The sequence below is a fragment of the Pituophis catenifer genome, unplaced genomic scaffold (genome assembly GCF_029215685.1).
Source record: "Pituophis catenifer annectens isolate HBS135680 unplaced genomic scaffold, rPitCat1.0.hap2 SCAF_1, whole genome shotgun sequence".
Classification (NCBI taxonomy): domain Eukaryota; kingdom Metazoa; phylum Chordata; class Lepidosauria; order Squamata; family Colubridae; genus Pituophis; species Pituophis catenifer.
In genome coordinates this window covers 241,588,893-241,598,333 of record NW_027256881.1, presented here as the reverse complement: position 1 = coordinate 241,598,333, position 9,441 = coordinate 241,588,893, and positions in this window count along the sequence as shown.

The following is a 9,441-nucleotide window of genomic DNA, read 5'->3' as shown; positions in this document are numbered from 1 at the left end:
GGCTTGCTAAGATATTCCAGTGGAAATGATAATTTTTTTATAAGCATGGTATTCCTTGGCAAGGACAATATGTTTGATTAATCTCTTTAATACAGAACTGTCCATGAAGAAGTACAGAACTCTGACCTGCTCTTAATACTATTCAACATGTCTTTCCCTAGCTTAGATAAAGGATAGCAGTGAAAGAAATGTTCAGATGACACAAAACTATGAGTAGCCAAGACTTCAGGAGATAGAAATAAAACAGCAGAGGCTTGGCATCCTTCTGTTGGGCACTCAATTAAACAGGGCAATTGTATAAAATGGCCTCTGAACCTCCTACATGATTCTTCTATAAGCAATCGCCATTGGGGGAATGCAAGGTTTTGGAGAACATCTGGTTATCTTATACACAATAGTGCCATTCAATTTCAGATGATTATCTTGCATCAGATTACAATGTTGGGACTTACACAAGCAACAGGCTTGGCAAGCTTTTCAGTTACTGCTAACATCTCCAGGCAGGTGTTGATATGTGAGAAGTGAACGTTAATAGCTAAATGTTATTACTGTAATTGGAATTATAAAGGGAAATATAAACACTAAGGAGATCTGAGTCTCCTCCTTGCTAGAAAAATGAAAAGAATGGCAGGTTTCTATATGAAAAAGAGCTTTGCTTTTCTTTGGAAGAAAATAACAAAGCACTTGTACTTATTTCCATGTAAATTTGAAAATGCACCTTAGTATATGTTAGCACCAAGGGATGCAGATTTGCATTGATTTTTTTCCCCAGCTGATAGAATACAATTGCTATTTATTCTTTATATAATGCTATCTAAGTATGTGATGGCATTCTTCATTAAGAATTCTTCACGTGGTTGAAACACATCTAGAGGATGCTAGATTGATGTTATTAATCTTCTCAAGCATTCTTACTTTTTGGTAGCCAAAACTCAGAAGGTGTCTATACCACCTTTCAGATGAACACACTGTATGAATGCATTCTGTAATCTTTCAGAAACTACAGGTCACATCAGATGCATGCAGTGACTAAAGTGATGTAGGATTTAAATTGGGATGAAGCAACGGGAAAGAGAGGGGATGGCAGTGTGGTTATGAAGATGCAGTTTGATTGTAAAAAAAAAACCATTATGTTTGTTGAGATCTTCTAAGACAGCCTGAAATATTTCAATACACGTGAATCCAGAAATCTCTTGCTCAATTGCATTGGTAGACTTCCTTTTTTCCAAGGGAAAAATATGTATAATAGAGTATCCAAGTTAGTTTCAATAATAAGTAACTTGAAAGAAAAAAGGGAAAAATATCTTAAATGCCTATTGGTAGGGGAAAGGGCACTTCCATGGGAAATGGAGAAGGAATGCAGAAATGAGGCTGAGAAAGAGACAAAAAAAAAATGAATTTGAAGTCAGAAGATGGGTAAGTATATCAAAATGTGTAAAACCAATGTCTTACAAAGTATCAGGAATTCAAGCACATTGGAATTGACTTAAGATCATGAATAGCTGCTCAAGTTCCCCAAATCTGAAAGTCCAGAAATTAGGACTAACTCTTCTAAGCAGCAGTTAGAGACATATTGAAATTGCCCCTCAAGTTTCATCCAAATTAAACTCAAGAAAAAGTTAATTTAGAGAGCAGCAGAGTTAATCTTGCAATGGTATTACAGTGATGGTGCTTGTTTCTTTGTTTTTAGATCACTGTAATGACAAAAAATCATTGTTAGAAAAAGATTGTCCAAAAGATTGTCCAGTGCACTTTATTTTCTTCAGATAAACTTCTATGTATCAAGGAACCAAGAACCATAGGAACTTTTCAAGAAGCTAATCTTAGACTCTGCTTAAATACTGGTTTTTGCAATTCAAAAGGCAGCTCTCTGTGGAGATTCTCAGTCATCCAGGTCATAGTTGTCTCAAATGTCCTCTTTTTTCTTCAAAAGGCAACTAGATTGTTTTTTTCTTTGAGGAAGAAGAAGAAAACATTTTGCTTCTTGGATGAGAAATGAAATGTTTTCTTATTCTTCCTCTAGGAAAAAACAGTCCAGTTGCCTTTTGAAGAAAAAAGCACCTTTGAGTCAAAAGGCAGCTATTTTTACTTTAAAGATTGGAATGAAAATAAAGCGTTGTGATTTTAGTTATCAGCAGCCCATTTCCTTTTAGTATAGGCAGATGTGATCGATGGCTTACCAGGCGTTGGTCTTAGAATCAAAACTGAAGCCATCTTTTTCATGAGTATCAAGAAAGCGAAGCTGAACTGGGCAGCTTTTCTAAGCAAGAATAGAGGTGACTTCCAAGACTTAACTAAGGGGATTTCTTAGGGTTAAAAAGGGTTAAAAAGATTGCAAACGAGAGCCTCTGTTTCTTGTACATCAATATATTTTCAATACATTTTTGTAAAGAACATCATTACCAAGCATATTAACATCATCTTGTTAATGTGTTAGTCCATTTCATATGGCCTGCAAGTTCAAACAAAGTTTGAAGCCCCACTTATATCTTGCTTTAACTGGCTGAAATTCTGTCTGAATCCATTTGTGATTACTTTTCTTCAGAAATATCAAAATTTAGAAAACGTTTGTGGTTTCAATCTCGACTTGCTCTTCCTCTTTCAATCTCAACTTCAATCTGAAGTCAAAGGGAAAGTTTGGAGATATCTAGTGGAGGTTGAGGGATACAGTAGAATGTAACATAAGATAATGCAACATGAGCACAGACTTCTGAAAGAAAGAACTGGAAACACCTATTTTGCTCCATATCAAAGCCAATTAAAATTGTTGATCAAGTAACAGCCAAGGTATGGTACTAAGTCCCATTTCTTAAAAATAAAACCACTGGATGAAGAAGAGTATTCTGCAATATTGTTCAAACAGCACATACATGAACTCTATTAGGTTACAATGTGTCCATAACATTCTTGAAAATTGCATATTTTTTGGTACATTATTACATTCGGTTTTTGACCGAGAGTGTGGTTTCTTGACTGCATGCAATACCTGCATGGTTTTTTTTTCATTCTGAGGACTTTCATGCAGTATACAACAGGTTAGACAAACTCTTAGCATTAGTTGCTACAACAAAAGCAGTCCAAAAGTTGGTATTATTTTACAATAAAGCAAATTATTAAATATATGAATAAATCATAATAAAATATAAAGTATTTTAATATATTGCTTTAAAAATGAAAATCCAGAAAAGAATTATTTAAATATGTGAGGCAAGAAATCAACCAAGAAGCATTTGGTTTGTTATGTGACTTATGGTGACAGGAATAATGCCAAGAAAGTGGGTGAATTCTTTTGACTGGTCTTCATCAAAGGCTCTAAACTTAACATTCTAATCATGGCATAAATCAACACATCTCTGACATTGGGACCAGAACTATTACAGTAGGCAAACAATTTGGAATGAGGTGTGCATACCGGTAGTTAAATGGCAATGCCTAGAAAAGATGAAAGACAATTGTGCAAAAAGTCTCAAAAAGTTCAACAAAACAGTAATTCTGTTTTAACCTTAGTATGATGTATTGCACTTTGAGCAACACATTTCATGCAAATGGAGAGGTCTGATGCACATTCCCCAACATTTCTGGGTTGGCGGCCTGGTGTGGGGATGGAGGGGGGAAGAGAGGATGGTTTTGTGCGAGGGGCAGGTGTGAACGCCACTTAATGAGCATGAGCAGCGGGTGGGCATGCCTGCAGGTCACACAAGTGGGGCTGCAAGCATTGGTGCCTGCTGCTTGCGCAAGCAGGACTGCAAGTGCCCAGTCCTTGCTGCTCATATGAATCAGGCTGCACCTGTGCACACACCAGCCCACTCCTCGCATGGCCCGGTTGCAAATAGGCCACAACCTGGTAGTGCATACTTATACTTAATTGTTGTCAATGCAATTGCATGCAGGTTGCACCTGTGTTTTACGAAGATCTAGAACAGATTTTTCGTTCAGTGTTGTTGCTAGTGTTAAGGGCAAGAACTAGAAACAGCTGATCCATCATACATTGGCAAGACACCTGATCTGGAATTAAGGATGATCTATGTATGTATAGTAAGGTTCCTTCCTATTCTTTTTGTTTGTGCGCATTCTTCTATTCTGTGTCATCATGGTACATTTATTTCAATACTCCGCCATTCTTAATTGCTTTTTGGTTTAACAGACATGCTCTCCCTTGAAACCCTCCCATAAAAGCCCAGAGTGTAATTCTTTCTGTGCCAAGTGATGTTGTTGCATCACCTACATATTTTTTTTCTTCTAAAAATGCTGCCCTCATGGCTGCAAGGTTGCCATTTTTCTTCTCCAGTAAACACAGATGACAGTTTATGACTGGGGCTGTGCCAGAATGGCTGCTAATGCTAAGTCCTGGTTCATCGGTTAAAGTCTGAGTCTTGCACAAGAGCAGAAATAACACAAGTTGGGGTTGAGTGGCACAAGAGGGGAGGCTATCACATTCCTAAAGGGAGGAGCCGCCTTTGCTTTCAGTACTGAGAGTGTTTTTTCAACCTGCTGTTTCAAAAACTAAATTTTCTGTGGGCAGTGCTTGTTTGTACTGTAATTCCTGCCTACTGCATTCTTCTTTAACTACTTCAATATTTATACGCAGGGAGAATGTTTTCTTAAAAGGCCGTTCAACTTTTGGTGATAAGATTGTATACTTTGACCCAATGCTGTACAGGCTGGACTCAGTCTGGCTTTGCTTCAAGATACACTCTACTATCGAGTGAGTTGTAACACCAGATGCAATTAGGCAAAAATGCAAAACTATAAATGTTTTAAGAAAATATTTGCTTTGCAAAGTATCTTGGCAAAACATGAGCTGGTTCTGTTCTACTGTAGAGTTAAGGCATTTTCCTAGTTTATCCAAACCTGAATTAGATGAAATAGACCTTGACACTGTCAAGAATGACATTTTTCTTTCTTAGCCTACGTGGACAAATCTGGACTATGTACTTATCAGTTTTATTACAGCAACGTTTCCCTTAAAAAATTCTAGGCATGATAACTGGGTGGCAGTGCTGGAAATTCTGTTAGAGAGCTGTGGAACAGGGGAATTGTACAATCAACTTATTAAGTTAACGACAATACCAATCACATAAAAAGGAAGTAATACCAGTGACAGATCCATTTTTTTAATGTTACTTGGTAACAAATGAATCTGCTGGGGATGGGTAGCTAGCAAAAGTCCAAGGTGGGGAGCAGACTTTGCTCTAATTAGCCAGGTGGTAGGAGGGCAAAGGCCTCTGGGAAGGGAAGAGTTTTGAAGGCAAGCAGACTTCCTATTTGCATCAGTTGTGGTTACATGCTGTAAGAGAAATAATTTTAGCAGGTTGAATTTGTCCTGCAGGCATGAAGAAAAGGGTGCAATTAAAAGGCTTATCTCTATCCTTTTGTTAAAGCTACAAGAGCCCTGGCTCTCGTCTACAGCAGATCACTTTCAGAGTTAATCAGCTCAAAGCAGGATTTCCCAATCTTGGCAATTTTAAGATGCATAGACATTAACTCCCAGAATTCACTTGCTGCCTGGGGAATTCTAAGAGCTGAAGTCCATGTGTCTTAAAGTTGCTAAGATTGGGAAACCGTGGTCCAAAGGATCTATTGAAACCCACCCAGAGCTATTATCTCTCATACCCTTGGATTTAACCTTCCACATGCTTCTCCTACGATGGTTCAGGCTTTCCTACAGCACAGAGAAAGAGGTAAGGCCTTCCTCCAACAAAGATTAAGATACAGTATTGTCCTTTGCGGTTTTTAGATTTTGATTCAAGGACATCTTATTTGCTCAGATCACAACTGCAGTCCAAATTAGCCATGTTTATCTTAAACCATAAAGCAGATTACCAAACCAAAATCAAATAAACCACATTATCATAACACATTATGCAAACCTGCCCATCCCTTTAGGGGATGTTAGGATTTGGTTGAACACAGCCATGGTAATGTGTTATGTAGCTGTATCCCATACGTAAAAGGCTGAAATTATGTCTCGAGGATTACACAATAGTTGACTCTTCTCCTAGGCTTAGATTTGAGCAACCGATTTCATGGCGAAGGCAACATATTCCACATTGCTCTTATGGAGAATTGGCAGGCCTGCTAGGAAAAGCAAGAGATCGGCTCTTTAAAAAGATGGCCTCAGTAAAAGTAGGTTAGCCAATTAGCAGTAGTTTTATTTAGCTGCTCAACATGTTAAGCTCTAATCATTACAACGATCAGATTGTATTACATCTTATTTCTTGAAGAAGATAGTGGGAGAGTAATTAACAGTCCAATTTTCAAACATTGGTCTCAAGCATCCTGCCTGAAATTGAGCACATTGGTACCAGAAAGATACAACCATAAGCACCTCTGTCCTAGCTGGAAAATAGATGTTTTCCCAGGATGATATTCATGCCTCCTCCTAGTATTCAATTACTAAAGCATCACATAGTAAACAGTCTACTCTCCCCTGACCTCCACATAATTCAAATGTCATTGATTTTCCTGTAGGTAGTTTATTTGTTCAGCATCATTGCCTGCCGGGAGAAAGACTTCACAATTATTTTACTCATATAGACTTTTCCCCCTGCTCACTGGACATGTGTCTGCTTGTAGAAGCTCATTCATTAGACTGACTCTGTGGGAGGAGGTTTCTTCTGGCATGCTTGCCTGATGGGCATTTCACAGTGAAGCTTAGGCGTTTAGTGAATGTGTCACCTTAAAGAAGCAAATATTTAACAGAACAAGAGATCAGTTATCAAAAATTATCACATTTCTTTGGGATGAATAGCGTCCAGTATACAGACCTGTTTTTTCTATGACCCATGCCCACCTTCTTTGGTAGCTAAAAAGTTAGAGAACAAAATGTTCTATGTGCAGAATACATAGCTAGCCTTGCAGGTAGCTGCAGGCAGATCCCAGTCCAATTGAAGGGGGAGAGATTGGGAACTATGGGAGTGAAAAAGAAATGTCCCATTGAAAAAAATGCTACTGTATTGGAGGCTTTACCTGATAGATCCATAGTGTGGCATAATGGAAATCAGAATGCTGATAAAAAAATATGAAAGTAGCTAAATAAAGCCAAAAATTGGGAAGTCAAAAAAAACCCCAACCCAACCCATTTTAAACTGGCCACTTGGAATGTTCAAGCTGGTTCCTAGGTCAGACATAGTGAAATGATCATTCATGAATTATTTCAGTATGGAATTTCAATTCTGGCATTATCAGAATGGCATCTTACTGGATCTGGAATACAAGACAGTGGCAATGGGATGTCTTTTGTATTACTGTGGAGACAAGAAACACCCAGAGCATATTGGCTTCATTTTCATAGCATCTGAAAGTATTGCAAGCTTCATCAGCTTCGAGTCAATTAGCAGAACTGTCACTTTTAGGAACAATGAGAATGTGCTTAATTATGCTTCCCAGAAGGAGGAATGAGGCAAAAGATTTATTCTATACCCAGTTATAAACAACTGTGGATTCATTGCACAGAGGTAATAAATCCTGAACATTGGTGACTTTAATGCTCATGTTGGTAACAACTAGCAAGGCTGGGAAAATGTCTTGGGCAAATTTGGTATTGGAGAGATAATTGACAATGGCCCGTGCCTCTTATCATTTGTAGAAGTAAATGAGCTAATGATTGGAAACATCCAATCAGCACCAATTAAAACCTCAGTCAAAATGGCCTTCACCCAGTAGAAACACATCAGTGTTCAAGTATTTCTAAATCAGCAGCTGTTTCCAGACATCACTCATGGACATCTGGTCAACAAGAGCCACTGTGTTTCTACCACCTTCTACTGCAGTCCTATTATTTTGATTAATATAAACTGCTCATAATGTAGCCACACCAATTGTTATGGAAGAGTGAAGTTACAAGAACTTATTTGCCAACAAGAATTCCACCTAATTTTTGTCACCATTTTTCATGTGGATGATGAAAATGATTGAGGCACAATTGTCAGAAATAATTAACAAGCATGCCAACAAAATCTATCCCATTGGAAGACACTGAATCCAACCATAGATTTTGGATGAATGAAAACTCTGCAAACTCATAAGATTTAACTCTGTATTGATCACTTAATTAGCAAGTTGACACCTGCTTCAAAACAAAATGGACTGTCTATTGGAATTGTATTGCAAAAGAACTTGAAGAACTTATATATTGCTGAGAACAACACAACCTCTGCACTTATTGCCTCAGCAGTAAATTTCAACATGAATGATGCCAGAAAAAAGAGATTTGTGAGCTCCAGAATTGAATGACTGAATCATTCATACAGTACTTCCAGATCCTTTACAACTGCCCTGTTCTGAGACATTCCAGTAGCCACCAACTCGTTGACAGCTCAGATGGAACAATTGAATAATGTAACTCCAGAATCTCTGAAGCTACCATCCATCAGTTAAAAAGAGGGAAAGCTAGTGACAGAGATAAAGTCACTGCAGAAACAATAAACACTGCTTGTGATACACTAATTTATCAGCTCCATTTATTCCTTCGAATTATTTGAGAGTCTGAGGAAATACTTTATTTGTGGAAACAGGCAATATTTCCATTTTCAAGAAAGGCAATCAAGAGTACAAGAATTGATGTGGGATTAGTCTGTTGTCGGTCAAGGTATTTATCAAATGCTTCAGAAAAGATGGAAACAAATAGCCCAAGAACTGCAGACTAATTTCTGGCTTGGAAGGGGATGCCATGACCAAATATTTGCATTATGACAACTGCTTGATGAATGCATCAACTGTGGAAAGAGGCTTTTCTTGCTGTTCATTGATTTTGCAGTGGTATCTATCAGGCAGTGTTACGGAAGGCTAAGGTGAGCCCACTAAAGTATTACAGCAGATACATGAAGAATCATGAAGTTTTGTGTGAATGGAGAAACATCCAGAGCCTTCCCAGCATGTAATAGCAATAGCACTTAGACTTATATACCGCTTCACAGTGCTTTTACAGCCCTCTCTAAGCCGTTTACAGAGTCAGCATATTTTCCCCAGCAATCTGGGTCATTTTACAACCTTGGAAGGATAGAAGGCTGAGTCAATCTTGAGCTGGTAATAATTAAACTACTGACAGTCAGCAGAATTAGCCTGCAATACTGCATTCTAACCATTGAACCACCATGGCTCCTAGTAGTGTATTTCCCTTTCTTCAATATTGTGATTGTTGCAGTCATAAGGAAGATATTTGCTCGCATTTTGTCATATTCAGAGATGAGTTAATCATAGATCTAATGTTTGCTAATAAGCATATCATTTTTATTTCTGGTGGTTTTCATTAAGGCTGGGCAGGGATTTTAATTTGGACCACATATGGGCATCTGATTCTCTTGTCAGGAAATCCTTAAAGCTGTGTTTCTTCCTGGTGCTCATGTGCACCTCCAGGAAAAGATGTTTGATTTACTGCCAATTGGTGCAACATATGTGCTCCAAATCACCTTTTTCACTTTCAATCCAAGTTGCTGCACA